This window comes from Elgaria multicarinata, chromosome 4 (assembly GCF_023053635.1).
Source record: "Elgaria multicarinata webbii isolate HBS135686 ecotype San Diego chromosome 4, rElgMul1.1.pri, whole genome shotgun sequence".
NCBI classification, from domain to species: domain Eukaryota; kingdom Metazoa; phylum Chordata; class Lepidosauria; order Squamata; family Anguidae; genus Elgaria; species Elgaria multicarinata.
Window position 1 is genome coordinate 57057808 of NC_086174.1, and position 18452 is coordinate 57076259.

Here is an 18452-nt window from a genome sequence, read left to right on the forward strand (position 1 = left end):
AGAAGTTGTGCTTGCCTGAAAGCAGAATTGAAAAGGTTTTCAGCCCTCAGAAGGCTTAACGGAGAGATGTGTTAGAACCAACGTTCTACACATTCATTTTCCTTTACTGATCACTGTGCAGGGAAACCCCTCTCAGGACAACTCCATGCTTTCACCACCATCTGATTCTTCAAGGCTCTCATCCAAGTAGGGACAGGGAAGAAATTTGTTTACTCAGCATTTTTAAGCAAACCGATCTACCTGGACTAATTTACAGACCAGAATACAACAATCCTTTAGGTTGTGCAATTCTGCAACATTTGTGATGCAGGTCTCCTAGTCTAAGGCAGAATCTACACTACTGCTTTATTATGGTTTATAACAGTATTGACAACTGTTGGGGCTTTCCTTTACCCCATCGTGTGTTACGTCTAGCACGGGCTGGCCCTCTACAGGCCTGGATTCCCAGGTAGGTCTAGCAAAGCCCTTAGTGTTGATCTTGCCTAATGACCACTACAAGACACTAGTCTCTACAAGTTGTTGTTGTTCTTCTTCTTCTTCTTCTTAACAGTGACACTTCTCCAATCTCAATACGTTTCTATTGTAACGAACGAAAAAATGCCCTTTGGATCTCATTGAAAATCACACATGGATCTTTAAACCTTTATTAAAACATAATAGCAAATAATAATTTATTTATTTTTTTAAAAAGGGTCACATACATTCTTAGGAAGTTATAAAGAACAATTCAGTTGAATCTGGGAGTGTTAGGTCAATGGAGAATTAGAGGTTTAGATCTAAATTGAATTTGGTGCACTCAATACTCCTTAGATTGCTTTATTATGGACAAACAGAGAGCAATAACAATTTGCCCTATGTTTATGGCCCAGTACTGCAGCCTTTACTGATTTAAAGGCATTATTGATTTCTGAGTTCTGTCCTTTGGGCTGTGTTGAGCTTTTCTGTGATAGGATAATCTATAAACCTACAATGCCTAACTGATTCTAAAAGACTTTTGAACAACACATTAGAATACAATATTCTAACTGCAACTGTCTGCAGTTCTTAAGAGATTTTGTAAAGCTTTTTTTTTAATTACTTCATTTTTATTATAAAATCTGTATCACCATTAGTTTTTTCAGACTATACTATCCCTATCGTCTTTGGTAGTTTTAGGGGTTCGATTGCTCGTTTGAAGAAACTACTAATCATTTGTATTTTTCAGGGGTGTTGTTGTTATTATTGTTATTATTCATTTCTATACTGTCCCATAGCCAAAGTTCTCTGGGTGGTTCACAAAAATTACAAACCAGAAAATGCAAGATAATAAAACATAGTATAACATTTTAAACATACAAAATTTAAAACTATTTAAACAGCTGAACAATTTCGATAAAATACTAAACAAGACCGCTGATATAATGCCCCATCATATGCCATTAAATGCCTGGAAGTAGAGGACAGTCTATACCTGGTGCCGGAAAAATGACAGTGTTTATTTATTTATTTATTGCACTTATATACCGCTTCCATAGCCAGGGCTCTCTGGGCAGTTTACAGATGTGTGGGTGCCAGGCGGGCTTCAGTGGGGAGATTGTTCCACAATCAGGGCACCACTACTGAGAAGGCCCTCTCCTTTGTTGCCACCTTCTGAGAGGAGGCACTTGGAGGAAGGCCTCTGATGTTGATTGTAGTGTATGGGTAGGTTCATGTTGGGAGAGGCACTCCATCAGGTATTGCGGTCCTGAGCCAGGTTAAACCAGCACTTTGAGTTAGGCTTGGAAACATACAGGCAGCCAATGCAACTGGGCCAAAATTTGTGTGTTATGCTCAGAACTTCTGGTCCCAGTTATCAACCCGGCTGCAGCATTTTGGATAAGCTTCTGAACAGTTTTCAAGGGCAGCCACAGTAGAGTGCATTGCAGTAATTTCATTTGAAGGTTACCAAAACATAGATTACTGAAGCCAGGTTCTCTTTATCCAGATAATAGGATAGCTGGGCTACCAGAAAAACCTGGTAGAAGGTACTCCATGCCACTGAGGCCACCTGAGCCTCAAGTAACAGAGATGGCTCCAGGAGAACATCCAAGCTACAAACTTGCTTCTTCAAGGGGAGTGCAATCTCATCCAGAACAGGTTAAGCACTCTCCATCCAGTTAGCAGAACCACCCACAAGGAGCATCTCAATCTTGTCTGGATCAAGCTTCAGTTTATTAGCCCTCATCCAGTCTATTGTTGCATCCAGGGACTGATTTAGCATATCCACAGCCTCACCTGATGAAGATGAACTAAGTAGAGCTGCATTTCATCAGCATACTGAGGGCAACACACTCACACTCTGGGTGACTCCTCTCAGTGGTTTCATGTAGATAATAAATAGCATGGAGGACAAAACCAACCCCCGAGGAACCCCATTTTGGAGAATCCATGGCTGGCAGGATCATGCTGGCTACTGTAGGACATTTTTCTGTCTTAAAATCCATAGGATTGTGCCCTTACTTTATTTCACAATATCTCCTCTGCCCCTCATGCCTGGAACGCTCTTCCAGAACACTTGAGAACTACCAACTCAATCACAGCTTTTAAAACTCAGCTAAAAACTTTTCTTTTCCCTATAGCTTTTAAACTTTGAGTTTGTTCTGACTCTATACTGTTAGCTTCACCCTACCCGGTGCCTGTTTACACTTCCCTGTGCCTGTTTGCATTCTCTTTCCCTCCTTATTGTTTACTACAACTTTATTAGATTGTAAGCCTATGCAGCAGGGTCTTGCTATTTACTGTGTGGTCTGTGCAGCACCATGTACATCGATGGTGCTATATAAATAAATAAATAATAATAATAATAATCCTCTATTCCTAGTAAACTTCATTGTTGTTTATTCATTCAGTCGTTTCCGACTCTTCGTGACTTCATGGACCAGCCCACGCCAGAGCTTTCTGTCAATTAATTTGTTTAACACATATTAAATATAAATATAATCATATAGGGTGACTATATGAAAAGGAGAACAGGGCTCCTGTATCTTTAACAGTTGCATAGAAAAGGGAATTTCAGCAGGTGTCATTTGTATATATGGAGAACCTGGTGAAATTCCCTCTTCATCACAACAGTCAAAGGTGCAGGAGTAGAGTGACCAGATTTAAAAGAGGGCAGGGCACCTGCAGCTTTAACTGTTATGAGGAAGAGAAAATTTCACCAGGTTTCCCATATATACAAATGAAATTCCCTTTTCAATACAACTGTTAAAGATACAGGAGCCCTGTCCTCCTTTTCATATGGTCACCCTACATAAACAGACTATAAAAAAGAAACAAATACTCATAAATATTCAAAGCTATATACAAACTTATATTTCAGTAGTCACTTAAAAAGCCTTAATGAATTGCCTTAATGAATTAATGATGTTCATGAATTGCATAATCTTCGTAGAACCTTGTTATGTAAGATAAGATAAGATCTTATCTTATCTTATGTAAGATAAGTTTGTCTTTCTTTCCTATACAAAGAAATAAATAGTTCCTTTTTTCAACTGCTTTATTTTGATAACTGCAATAAAAAGCAAACTATCCATCTGTCATTCAGGAGATTATGGCTACTATTTGCCACAGGTGTTTTACTTTGGCGGAGCTTTGCCACCTTACCTAGATGATAAATAGAAATTATGCCAAGTTGCTTTGGGTTTGTCTATGACTTCCTAAGTCTTACATTGAGGGAGGGGAAATAGATCACCGGCAGAGTGCCTGCTTGCATACAGGAGTTCCCAGGTTTGGTTTTGTGCATCTCCCGATAGTGCTGGAAAACCTCTTGCCTAAAACTCTAGAACACATCTGCCTGTTAGTGTGTGGACCATATTGAGCTAGATCGGTTTGCTATGTTTGCTAAAGGTAGCTTAATCAGTCAGCATGTCTGTTTCAGCTATCTCTATTTTTATCTGTTCTGAAATATCAGCCACTTTTTCAAAGAAAAGTGCATTAAATGTTTATAGATCCCATTGAATTCTCTGGGAAAGAGAATTGAATGTATGCCCAGCTTTCCATTGTTCTGGGCGTAAGTAGATTTGCTGCCCCCACTTGTGCTCCTGCATGTATTTCTTCCTCCCCACCAGCTCACATCTTCCTCACTTGCTTGGCCAGCCAGCTCAGCTGGTCGCTTGCCCCTGCCAGCCTGGGCACTATCACGAGAGGTCCAGCAAACTCCTGAGAATGTGGAGAATGTGGATAGGGAGACATTTTTCTCCCTCTTCCATAATACTAAGACCTGGGGTCATTCCATGAAGCTGATTGGTGAGAGATGCAGGACAGAACAGCGCATAGTTAGATACTGGAATTAACTCCCACAAGATGTGGTGATGGCCACCTATTTGGATGGCTTTAAAGGGGGCTTGGATAAATTCCTGGAGGAGAAGGCTATCAATGGCTTCTAGTCCTGATGGCTATGTGCTACCTCCAGTATCCGAGGCAGTAAACCTATATACACCTGTTGCTGGAGGACATGGGTGGGAAGGTGCTTTTGCACTTTGTCCTGCTTGTGGGTCCCTGGTTGACGGTTGGTTGGCCACTCTATGAACAGAGTGCTGGACTAGATGGATCTTTGGTCTGATCAGCATGGCTCTTCTTATGTTCTTCTTATGAGAGCAGATAGCCATGGGCAGCTTCTCATGATAGATTGTAGGAGTCCCACAGGTGGTTGGGGCACAAAACAGGAGTGATTGGGCAGGCAGGAACGAGTGACCAGCCTGCTCCCTTAGCAAGAGAGGGAGTACCTGGCCAAGCAAGTGGGCAGGTGGTGGTGGCTTCAACTGTGGCTACCCATAATAGAAATAAGCGCTGGGCCCTCCTGGCGAGGGTGGAGTGGAGAGCAGGGCAACTTGCTGTTTTGTCCTGCTTGTTGCCTGATGCGGGTGCTTGACCCCATGTAATGGTGGGGCTGGCCATTCTTCAACTATTCTTTTGAAATCAATCTGACATAAATGTGCACAACTGCTTGCCTAAAACCCACTCTTAGTAATTCAGCATCATGAATGCCACAACCATACCATTACAAATATGAAAAAAATGCAAAGGATATTTTAATTCATATCTTTAGCCTAAGGGAAGTTACTGAATCCCCAATACATGTATCCGTTAGGGCTGTGTGAAAACCTCAGATGACACATGAATCTGAGGCAAATGGCCCTGCCCCAGAGATCTGGAAATGTGTTTTTGACTTTTTCTTCTGCATATTACAACCTCTGAAGCAGAACATTACCATCTTCTGGCAGGGGCAGGACTGTGGTCTTCTCTCCCATGTCTCCCTCCTGACAGAAGTGGCTCCATGGTTCCATCTGTCTCAGGAAGTTCTAATTCCTCAGAAGAGGAAGAGGATCCCTCCAGCAGGGGCATGGCAGTCTTTCTGAAAAGTGTTTGCTCCTTGGATCTCTTCTCTAAATTCTATCCATCTTGTCAAAATCTTTGAACTCTAATGGATATAGTAGTCCCAATAAGGTCTCATAACTGCTGGGCAGAATGGCTCTGTTAGTTCTAAGTCTTCAAAATTATTTCATTTGATGCAGCCTAAAATACCTTTGCCCTTTTGTGTCACACGATCACATTGTTCATGTGTTCAGTTTGTTATCTGCAATCACTCCTAAGACTTCATCCAAGCACAAGTGTGAGGTCTATGACTTAGACTTGCTAATTATCTCCCACAACTTTGCTGTTAACATCTCTTCTAGAAAGAATCTTGATTTAAATATTGCTTTATACTTTGATAAGGGCTTATCCACTTGGAGTGCTGGGTAAGGAGGAGAAACTAAATGAAATGACCTTCAAGTTCAGTCCTGCTCTGTTATGTGTAGCTGATTCTAAACAACTGTGCGTTTGTAGGAAAGGTGCAGTAGTTTTTAACACAGTAACTATATTATTAAAATCCGAGTACAAATGGATATAGAATGTTACTCTTATTAGTACTAAATATTCATGTGTGAAATCTATCATTTCCCTCCTTGTATTTATGTTTCATGGATATAATTCACAATTGACTTAACTGCACACCCTGCTTTCACAAGCACAGAAACTAAGCAGTATTTTGCAGAACTGAATCATTTTTTGCAAACTTTATGAGCAATGCTTTTAAGTGCACCAAGAGTTTGCATATCCAGTTGTCACCTTTTCTTGCATGCAACTACAATATTTTCACTATTATCTGATGCTATAAGTGGCTCTGTTTTGTATTCTTATTTGTATTCTTACCTGCAACAGGAAATATGTGGTTTTCACATTGGAACTGGAAGCAGAAAATCACGGATATTCACAGCATCCTTGAAATGAATTGCTTCCATTATTTACCCTGAAAGTTCTCCCCTGCAGATTTTGATGTCAAGTATTTACTGGAGGATCTCTGAATATTTGCTGATGGTGGCATAGAATAGTATTTAATATTTATTTAAATATGTATATCCCAACTCTCACCCATAGTTTCTGAGACAGCTTACAAGAAAAGTTCAAAATACATAAAAGTAATAAACAAAGGCAACAGTAAACCAAAAAACAAAAACCAGTAAGAACAATAAATGCAACAAAAGCAGCAGCAACAATATACACAGCAGTTTACATAAAAAGCTTAAAATGCTATTCAATATTATTGGATATGTGATGGATGACATGCAGTGGGTTATAGTTTTTAACAGTATTTGACAGTTGACAGCTTATGATATTTCATATTTAACATCTGCCAAAATTAAAATAATCAGCAGATAACAATTTGAGTGCAATCCTATGTGTGTCTAGGGCAGGATCTACCCTACTGCTTTAAAGAGCTTTAAAGCACTTTATAACAGTTTTGACAACTGTTGGGGCCCAGGACGCACTGCATAAACCGTTTTCAAAACTGTTATAAAGCGCTTTAAAGCAGTAGTGTAGATCTGGCCTATATGTGTGTCTATTTAGTAGTAAGGCCCATTGAGTTCAATGGGACTTACTTTTGAGCAGATATGTCAAGAATTGCAATGTATAGCACTTACATTCTGGGATAAAGTTCCACTCTCAACATTTTAATTCCAAAGTCAAACATTTACATTCCGAATTCATGTGATAAAATGGGGGGAAACGTGCATAGTTGTGATGCCATCATCTCGGAATACTCAATCTTTTTAGTGGGAATGTGTAGTAGTAGATAAGTTAATTGAGAAGTTCTGCCTTCTCAAAGCATCAGCATAGTTACTTCAAGTACAAAACTACAAGGTTTGAAAGAGTCATGTAACAGTTTTCCTGCAGATTAATGAAGATAATCAAGAAGAACAAATTAGATGAAGAGGACTTCCAGAGAGAATAAATTCACTTAAGAACCTGAAGAGAGGGTAATTTATGGCTAAATATAACTTCCCTGAGAATGTGCCTTGAGAACCCAAAACAGTTCTCATAATACAGGCGGCAAGAGGGGGGAAATCCATTTCTCTTTCTCATTTAGATAGATTTTCCTTTTGGCTATTCAATGATGAGAAGCCAAGCTGACAGAATATACGGGAAAGGAGTTTGTTTCCCAGCTCTGGGGCTCAATAGGTTTCTTAAGTTGGTGGCTGAACAATAAATGTTCTCAATCACTCTTCAGATTTTCAGCATTGACATTAGTCAGGCTATTTGTAGAGAGAAAGGAGAAAGCGGCACATCTTCTCTGTTTTGCCGTTTGAGAGGAACTTGGAGGGCTGGAGTGCACATTACAGCTGTAATAAGGATGCCACCAAAATGGCCTCCCCACAATGACAAATTCTTCTCCCTGCAGAAAATAACTTAACATCTGGAATGGGTCCCTCATGGTGTGAATTGTCACATCCTCCATGTTCACGGAGATCAACAGTGCATTGCATTTGTTCTATGTTGTGTGATCTTTGCATTGGTATACTGGAAAGAAAGATCAATGTCCGTGAAGCATCCCTGTGGCAAACGTGTGTGCTCCGATCTGGAGTAAAAAAAGAGCTCTAAAACATGGGAGTCTGTAAGTATCACTTTTCCTTCTATGGCACTTTTTATAGACCAAAGTCCTGTTCACATAACAGCCTCTGTGTGAACAACAAATGTTTGTTCAGAGGGAGGTGGCAGGCTCTTCTCTGTGCTACGCACATGCTTTTGTAAGAACTCTTATGTACCTCTGCGTGTTCTTATGGAAGCATGTAGGACATGGTCAGGAACCCTACTCGTTTAGGGTTCCCAACTGTGTGAAGTCCTGCTTACACATTTCTAAACGTGCATACATAGGCAGGTTGCTCGTGAGCATGCATATAGCAGGGAATGAAGCCTCAAGTGGGTAATGCATTTCACAAATAAATGCTTAAACAACGTTTTCCTCCCAAACACAACAGTGCAAAGCTGCCATGCGGACTGACCTTCTAGTATGGCTACTTATGTGCCCCCCCTTCTATATTGTTAATTGCTAGGGAAATGTCTTATTTTATTTATCACATTTCTACACCGCCCCATAGCCAAGCTCTCTGGGCAGTTTTCTGCAACAGATATAGGCACCCATTGCAGAAATGGCAGCTTGTTGTTTGCACTGAAGTATTTGGAAGGCTGTCTGGCGCATTTCTGACCCCTTTCAAAAGCTCTGGGCAGGTGTGCCCTTAGGCCTCAGTTGGTCAACAGGCTCTGTTTACAAAGATCCATCCTCAAAGCCTTAGCACTTGCGGACCTCTCTTCGCAGTATCTGAGCCATGCACTCCTAATTTGCTCATTGTGTTCGGATAATAGAAAAGCGTGTTGAGACAGTTGTAAGCCCAAGCCCCCAGGTGCGCAACAAGATGGAGTACCATATGGTGGGATGTTCTGATTTTATTTAATTTCACTAGCCTACAGTGTTCAGTTTTGTGGTTGTCTATTTGGGGAATGGAATGTATTTTGAATGCTTGATTGTGTATCTATCTATTGTGCACACAGTGAATGCCAAATTCTAGAGAAATGGAAGTAGAATTTAAATGCAATGTGAATGAATAGAACAAATATCTTGTTTTCTGTTTTGTACAAGAACAACATGGGGTGAAAACCTGTTGTTGTTGAATTTATATCCCACCTGTTTTCCACCAAGGAACTCAAGCTGGCGTACATAATCCTCCTCCTCCCCATTTATCCTCACAACAACCCTGTGAGGTAGGTTGGGCTGAGAGACTCTGACTGGCCCAAAGTCACCCAGTGTGCTTCCATGGCTGAGTTGGGCCTAGAACCCAGATCTCCCAACTCTCAATCCAACACTGTGGCCACTTCACCACACTGGCTCTCCCTAGTAGTGGTTCTATTGCCTAGAATATGAAACTAGCTTAGCTGCAGCTGGACAAGGTGCTAGTCTATTGATTTGAGTTAGTCACTGCTTCCACATGGTTTTCATCACTCAATAAAAATGTGACTTGCCACCACATTTTTGCTTCAGGCCCAAACTATGCTTTACAAGCATAACCATGGGAGCTATCAACCTTTGTGTATCCAGTAATATGTAATCAAGAAAAATCCAGGATGTATATCGTTGTGTTCACTTAATTAGCTGTACCTTGGTGTGTGTGTGTGTGTGCATTTAGAATTATTATTATTATTATTATTATTATTATTATTATTATTATTATTTTATTTCTTACCCGCCTCTCCCTCTGGATCGAGGCAGGGTGCAACACAAATACAAAACACCATAAAATACATATAATTGATTAAAAACATATACGTAAAACATATAAAACTGAAGTACTTTGGCCACATAATGAGAAGACAGGATACCCTGGAGAAGAGGCTGATGCTAAGGAAAGTGGAAGGCAAAAGGAAGAGGGGCCGACCAAGGGCAAGATGGATGGATGATATTCTGGAGGTGACAGACTTGACCTTGGGGGAGCTGGGGGTGGCGACGGCCGACAGAAAGCTCTGGCGTGGGCTGGTCCATGAAGTCATGAAGAGTCGGAAACGACTGAACAAATAAACAACAACAACAACAAAAAACATAAAACTAATACATTATTAAAAGGCAACACATTATTACACTTTTCCCAGCTACATTACCAGAGAGACATGGGGAGGGGAGAGACATGTGTTAGTGGCACACACTTCTCTTCTGATAATATATAGCTTGAACCAAATCTGTCCTGTTTTGAACCGGCCCAGGTATTAGAATCTGCAGGAGAGACCCTTTTGAGAGTGCCATTACTCACAGAATCCCTATTTGTTAGGCACACTTGAAAGGGCTTTCTTCTGCATTGCCCCAAACCATAGATTGTTCTCCTTCAAGAACTACGATTGGCCCCCACTTCTCTTGGCCTTTAGAAAGGGTGTGAAGACATTGCTCTTCGATTTAGCCTTTTAAAATGTGTTGTTTTAAATGTTCTTGTTTTTACCATTTTAAGGTTTATTGTTTTAAATTGTGCACCACCTTGATAGCTATTTAGCAAATAAGTTGGTATATAAATGTTAATAATAAATAGATAATCAATCAAGTACAATTCAGACTTAGGAGTGAGGGATAATTTTGTTTGGTCCACATTTTTAAGTGAACTAACTTAATTTGCTTATCCTGGACTCAACTGTCACCTCCAGCCACCATTCCAGCAAGCTGAAGCAGAGGGAGAGGGGAGGCAGGGCCATTTCACCTGCTGAACGACCATTTAGTTCCCTCCATCCCTTTCCTCCCCATTCCTTTTTCATCTTGTGTTATGTCTTATAAATCTGTGGCCAGGGCCTGTCTTATATTTATTGATTGATTTTAAAGTTGCTGTAGCTAAGGAGTAGGATTAAAATGTGTTTTTTAAAAAACAGATAAATAAAATGAAATGTTAATTGGAACACTTCAGTAGGAAAAGAGGTATGCAGCTTTTCAGGGAAGCCAAATAGATTTCAGTAAAACCAGTAAAGTTCCTCAAGAGCAGGGGAGGATTTCACAAAAGAAGTCTATGCTGGAACTGGAGAGTGGCTGGGCTTCTTTAAATGAGCAATTCATAGCAAACTTGCCACTCACAGAAGTTTGTGGGTCATTTTGACAATGGTGTCACCCTCCTGAACATCTCCCACTCCTTCCCTCAGTTATTCCACTTAAAAATAATCCTTGGAAAACCTGATTCTTCTGAAATATCCCTATTCTTCCTGCCATGTGCAGTTGAAGTTGTGCTACAAAACATCCACTAGAGGGCTCTGTCTCATTCAACTATATGAGCTGGATGGTTTTAAATTACAGACCATGTGGTCACTGCTCTCCTCTCATGTAATTCAGCTTGTTTCAAATGTGGAAAAGAAACAGGAAGTAAAAGTGACAGTAAACAAACACAATTTCCAAGGGCTTCTATATGGCTTGGTGATTGGAAGCCCAAGCAAGACTGCACACAATCTGTTTTTCTGAGGGAGACAGAAAATACTGGTACATGATAAACAATCTACCTGACTCCTCCCCACCCACCCACCCCCAAATCCCAGCACCCTTTCTTAGGGCACAGGCAGGTTTATTGTCACAAAAAGCTAGATCTCAGACAGCAGTCTTTGAATTATAAGGGAGTTTTGGATATGACTGAGGATCCCCAAACATTGTTTGAGACAATAAATGAAGAAGGAAGGTTGGGCCAAGCTATGCCAAGAGCTGTTGAGCTTTAAAGACTTACCACCTGCTATCTTTATTACTTCTTGAGGCAAAATTAAGCTGAGAGGTACTAGTGTACAAAGCCCTAAACAACTTTGGACCAGGATACCTGAGTGAGTGCCTTCTCCATTACCAACCTGCCTGATCACTGAGGTCATCAGAAGCAATGCTCCTAGTGATTCCACATGGACCTATGGCCCAATTGGAATCCACCAGGAGAAGAGCCTTTGGTGTGTAGTGGCCCCTTCTCTGTGGAACTCTCTGCCCCTGGAGGTCAGGCAGGTGCCAACCCTAGGCTGCTTCCGGCACCTCTTGAAAACAACTCTATTTTGAGAAGCCTTCCTCAACTGACTAGCCACTGTTTTTCTGGTTCCTTTGTTTTTAAACTGAACAATTTTAATTTGCTTTTTAAATCTTTTTTCTATGTTCACCACTCTGGAATCTGTGTTAGATAATTGAGCGGTATATAAATATTGTAAATAATAATAATAATAATGACAATAATCAGGACTTAGGGGTTCATTAAATTCCCATTTCTCTCTCTCACTTGTACTGTGTGTTTAAAATAGAACATGAAAGAGTCCAGAATCTACAAACTCTTACTTTTGCTTCATTGAAAAATGCAGTTACAAAATTACTCTTTCAAACCATTATTGGGAAGAAGATATAGTAGGTTTCAAGAAGCCTACAGTTCTGTATCTGTGACCCAGGAGAGGTAGGGAATATTTCATATTATTTATTGTTTTGTCCTCTATACCAAAACCCTAGGGAGAGGTTCTCCGGACAAATTTTGGTATCTTTGCAGGGTAAGAGTATTTATCTGAAGATTTACTGGTTACTGTCAAACTGTGAACCTTCTATTACATATCAAACAGCTTTGTTTGTGAAGGCAGGAAAACACATTCATGTCATCACTTTGAAAGCTATCACAGTCAATTTTGCAGGCAATATGTTAATCTGACTTACGTTTAATGCTGTATTATTATACAATGTTTTAGTTTTGTTTTTAAAAGCTATTAGCTACATAAAATAAATATTTGACTGATTGATCTGTCAGACTTGGTATAAGGCGAGTCTTTTTTAATTTATTTTGTGTATAAGTAATTACACCTCCCCAAACTGCGTATTCAAAACAACAAACTGCATTTTGTGCTATGGGTCATCAGTTTCCCATTCAGAGGAGAGAGTGCTCTCTCTCTCTCTCTCTCTCTCTCATTCATTGTGTAGAGCTATTGTTTGTCAGTTCTACATTATTACAGTCTAGCCAGCTAATGTACATCATGCTGGGCCATTGCTCATCAGTTCTCTGTTCAAGACACAGATATGGCTAGCGTCTGTGAATCACACTGGGCAATTGCTTGTCAGTGTTTTCTCATGGATCAAATGGTAGTTTTGAAAACTATTGCTTGTTCAGGACACTTGCCCACACACAGAATTAGAGTGCACTTCTCTTTGTACAGAAAATATTTTATTTCCAGCTCTGGGATGAGCTAACAGGACAATACATCTTTAAATCTATCAATGCATTAGTCTCACTATTACTGTTTGGATATTTCATACTTTAATATATCCTTTCCCCAAAGCCTGTAAATTTATCTCTTTATTTTATATTTTATTATTTCTAGTTGTGCTTTCTTACAACTTGTGTCCTCCTCGCAAATGGAAGCTCAGAAATCTATTGCTACTTTTCTTCCATCCTTCCTAATTGTATTGATCCATGTGTTTCTGTTATCCAACATGCTGTGGTAGACAGAACCTACTGCAATGTTAGACGATTCTTTCCTAGACAGGTGAATCTAGTACTTCTCCTATTGCAGCAATTGGTCCCTGGGGCTTTGTGTTTTATCCATATCTCCTGATTGGCTTCCTGTAGGGATGACTGGTTTTGAGCAGGGTTTGCTGGGGATAAGCAGGAAAAAATAGTCAAGCAAGGACAATAATGTTAATTACGCCAAGTTTCCGTGGAATTTCTAAATGCAGTTGTGATTATTATTGAGGAAACAGATGCTGAAGATGAGTAAGATGCCAAACAAGAGTAATTAAAACAATTATGCAATCTTCCTAGAGGAAAATGATGAAGGATCGATTCACATTTTATTGTGAACTTACCAAATTCACACTCCCCTCTCAAAATGCACCGAAAAATGTGTATGCTTCAAAAATGCTATATTCGTGGGGAAAATGCTTTACAACGTGTATATTTGCAAAAATGCACACAAACATGTTTAACGATGTGTACAAAAATTCAGTATATACATTTTTAAGGTTCACAAAAATCCATACATACTTTTGTGCAGACGATTATTTTTTTTAAAAAAAAAAACCTGATGTGAAATGAGATGGAATGATCTTAAGAGTGAAAAAAAGGGGGGGGGATGCCCATCCATAGAAATGATTGATCTTGAGTTTAGATTTCCATAGCTATAAGGAAAGATCTAGTTGTACTCCTCTTGGTTTTCCCATGATGTGTCTAAGAGCACTCCCACTATTGTTTATTGCAGTCTTTTAACAAAACTTAAAGAGGAAGGAAAAGGGAGCTGTCTCATTAGTTTAAAATATGTTATAATAAGCAGTTCTAAAGTGCTTTAAAATGGGTAGATTGTTTTTAACTTTCATGCATATTAATTTTGTTTAATTATAATTTTAGCTACAATTCATTTTATACTTTCCTCTACTCTGGCATTTACAGAAGTGGTGGCTCTTCTCTCTTGAAGATTGCTCATGAGTGTAACATTAATTACAGATTCTTAATGCCATTCCACGGGGGGATTGTAGCCCAAATCTCAAATAAAAGATTTGGAGATCTTTAAATGAGAGAGGGGGTCACCTTTAGAATGGAGTTTCTTATGCTATATTTTCAGTGGAATATACAGTCTAGAAGAATGCTTGTAAGGGACACATGGAATGTTTATTCCAGAAAAAGTAATCAAAGAATCACCAGGAAGGTAAAGGCAATAATTAAGTATAGAATACAACTGTTCCAACTAACTCTGAGATATACTTTTATTAAAGGTATGTTTCCACAAGTAACTGCCCAGATAACAGTGCTATGATGGTAACCAAGCATGTACTCTTCAGCAAAAGCTCTAAGGTTTGCCCCCATGGGTATTTTTTGCATCATGATCTTTTATATAGCTTCCATGGAAAAATATATTAAATGGAATTATTGGGAAATAATTCCACATGCTCAATTTGGTGCTAAACTTCACAGATGGAAATTATTGTTTTGGTGATCTCACTTTATAACCTCAGATGAAAAGACGCCCTGGTTCTCACAGTGAATGATGTGCTTTCACAGAAGAGAGTTGACTAGGGGAAGAGAGAGAAAAATATTTTTTCCTTCCATAAGTGCACAAATGATGTGGTGTGAAACTGCAGCTACAGGAGAGAAGCAGTCTCTAAGGAGTGGAATTGACACAACATAGTCTTGCTGGGTTTATAGTGTTCCTCGACTTTTTGTTATTGTCATCGTCGTCACCACCATCATCATCGTAGTTACATGTACAGGCCACCTTTTTTCCCCTTCCAAAGAACCCAGGTGGCTTGCATAGTTCTCCTCCTCTCCATTTTAGCCTCAGAACAACCCTATGAGGTAAGTTAGGCTGAAAGTCAGTGACTGGGCCAGAGTCAACAAGTGAGGCTTATGGCCGAATAGGGACTACCTGATCTCCCAAATCCAAGTCCAACATTCTAACTACTACACGACTGACTCTCTCACTTATGTCCTTAATTTCCCCTCTCTAAATATTTACAGATTCTGGCTCTGATCCAGCTAATATTGGGCATCACTAACTAACTAGTACAAGTCCAATTGCTTTCAACTATTCAGTGTTTTCACTGGACTTTTCTCACAGGAAAGTGTACATAGCTAGCTTCAGTGGTATAGAGAGCATGCCCAGGGCAGGTCTGAAAGGTTGTCCTTTTCCCCATACCTGGCTCCCACAACCAAGAGGACAAGTCTGAGGAATCACCTTTCATCATAACTGTGCTCACCAAGTATTTCCTGCAGATCTGTCTTTAATACTACCTTACCATTGTAACCAGCCTAATTAATACCACTGCCACTATAGCCAATACAGTGCAGGGTAGGCAAAACAAAAACAAAAAACCCAGCCCCATGAAGGCTGTACTGCCCCAGTGGGTTGGTGGGTGCAGAATAGAGCTGAAGGGGCCAATGGAGGGATGGAAGAGGCCTCATATATCACCATTGCCCACGCTGTGATACAAATACATCATAATGTAGCCCACTCACAACTTCCTCCAAGGTGTATGCAAAATGGACCACACCAGGAGAGAGCTGCAATTCTGAGATAGTTCCCTCTTGGTTAAAGACGACTGAAGGGACCTGAACAGTTGAGGGCTCATTATGTAAGTTATAGGATAACAGGTAAGAACAAAACACAGCTCTTCTCCTATATCTTTGCAAGAGATACTTCATTTGAGATCCTGCCTATCAAGTTGGACATCCAAAATATCTGTATTTAAAGTCTAAAACCTCACTGAGTCATTTAGAAAAGAGGTCTGTCCTCTTGCACTTATGGCTGTAGAGCTTTGAGGGCACAACTATTATTATTTTTTCCATGGCTACAAACAACACAATCTGTTTTCCTCTGTTTATCTGGCATAGCTCTTTAAATTGTCTAGGATGTAACTCAATTTGGCAGGACAAGCACAGCTTTTAGTCTGCTTCATCACAATGTTTCATATGAGCTATTATTCGTATCAACAATTTAATATGGGTTGGATGGAAAAGAGGAAAGATACAGTTGGATGCTGTCATATTTCCGCTGTCACTAATTCCAAATCCCTGGAAGATCTTGACCAAGACTTCATCTATGCTTTGTTTAGGAGGGGTTCAGAAGGTAATCCACAGAGACTCGGGCCTTAGCTAGACCTACTTTATAATCCAGGATGGAGGAGGAAAGATCTCACGTTGCGATTAACATGAGATCCCTCCTCCGTTTACACGTGAGGCGCGACAACCTCAGGAAGAGAGGCGTCGTGCCTGCTATTTTTATTTTTAAAGGAGAAGCAGCGCACGAATGCCCTTGCACAGAAGGTAGTTCTTTTTTAAAAAATTCACTTAATTTCCCTGCTCCCCTCACCCTACCCCCGATGGGTGCAGCACTCCTGGCTCTGCATGAGGAATTGCGCAGAGCTGGGTCAAACCACTGCAATGGGCCACATTTACATTTACTCTGTACAGCACCATGTACATTGATGGTGCTATATAAATAAATAATAATATAACATGTTCCGTGGTCTCGGGCTCAGCCTGAGACCATGGAAAAAGTGGGCCCAAAGGGGAGGGCTCTATCCTGGGGCAAGGGAGGGATGATCCCTCCCTGATCCCGGGATCCCTTGTGGGTCATGTGGTTCGCCCCGTGATAAAGCCCGGTCTAGCTAAAGCCTCAGTAGGGGAAGTCTGGCTGCAGTGATGAACAACTGCCCACTTTGGGACCTCATTGCCTCAATAATTTTGGACCTCGTTACCATTACACGGTGGTCTCACAAACTCCTGACAGCTTTCTCAGCTTTGTCATCATTAGCACATCATGTACTGATTCCCCCCAACCCGCCCACACACACAAAAAGATCTAGGAAGATCAACATGGCTCCTTGCCCTGAATCAGAATCATGGCAAAATATCAGTACCATGCCAAAGGCAAAACTCAAACTGGCAAAGCTTCTAAACATTGATGGCTCCCACATAAGTGAAGTTTCAGAATAAACCTTTTCAATAAAAAAAAATATTTTAGCAGGGATGGTATGAGTGAAACTTGCGGGCTATCTGAAACCTTATTTATTTATTTATTTATTTTATTAGATTGCTATACTGCCCAAGAGCCGAAGCTCTCTGGGCAGTTACTGTATAAAGGAACAATGAATGGCAATTTGGATAACTTTCCCTGTATCTGGATGGGGGAGCTTGATAATGAGCAAATAATTTCACATTATGGTACAGTATATAGCCCAGGACCACAGAACAGGCATAAGCATGCCCAGCACATTCCATTAGGGTTTGCACCCAGGGATTAATTAATTTATTAAAGGTGAACATTTATTTAATACTCAGTCATAAAAGACATTCTTTTTATTCATTCATTTATTAAACACTGTAGACACTGATGCCCTACTCTGTTCAAACCAACACTTTGAATTAGACTCAGAAACACACAGGTAACCAGTGCAGCTGACACAGTATAGGCATTATGTGGTCAAATTGTCTTGAACGGTCAATACTTGAACGGTCGCATTTAGCACCAGTTGAAGTTTCTAAACTGTCTTCAAAGGTAGCCTCATGTACAGAGCATTACAGTAGTCTAGCCTGGACATGACTAGTGCATGGATAACTGAGGCAAGGTCCGTCCTCTCCAGATAGGGCTGCAGCCGGCATACCAATCTAAGCTGGTAGAATGCATTCCTGGACACTGCAGCCACCTGGGCTTCCCCAGTTAGTTCAGAGTCCAGGAGGACTCCCAAACTGCATACTTGGTCTTTTATGAACTTGGACTTTTAGGGGGAGTGCAACCCCATCTAAGGCCAGTTGTAAACCTCCATCTGAAGTAGTTGGTTTCTCAACCCACAGTACTCCATCTCGTTTGGATTAAGTTTCAGCTTGTTCACCCTCATCTGTCCCAAAACAGCCTCCAGAGTTCCACAGTCTCCCTGGGATGTGCCGATGGAAACAATTGTGGCCCAACAGTGCACTTCAGTACTGCTATAAACCAGTAGTGTAGATCTAGCTCCTCTATTCCTCCTGCCCTGGTCTTTGGAAGTGGCAAAGGATCTTCCACTGAGCTCTTCCCCTACACAAGCACACACACCACTAAGGATTGCAGCCAGAGTTCCTTGCTATTGCCTTAGAAGAGTCGAGAAGCTCTTTAATGAGTAGAGAGTTTCC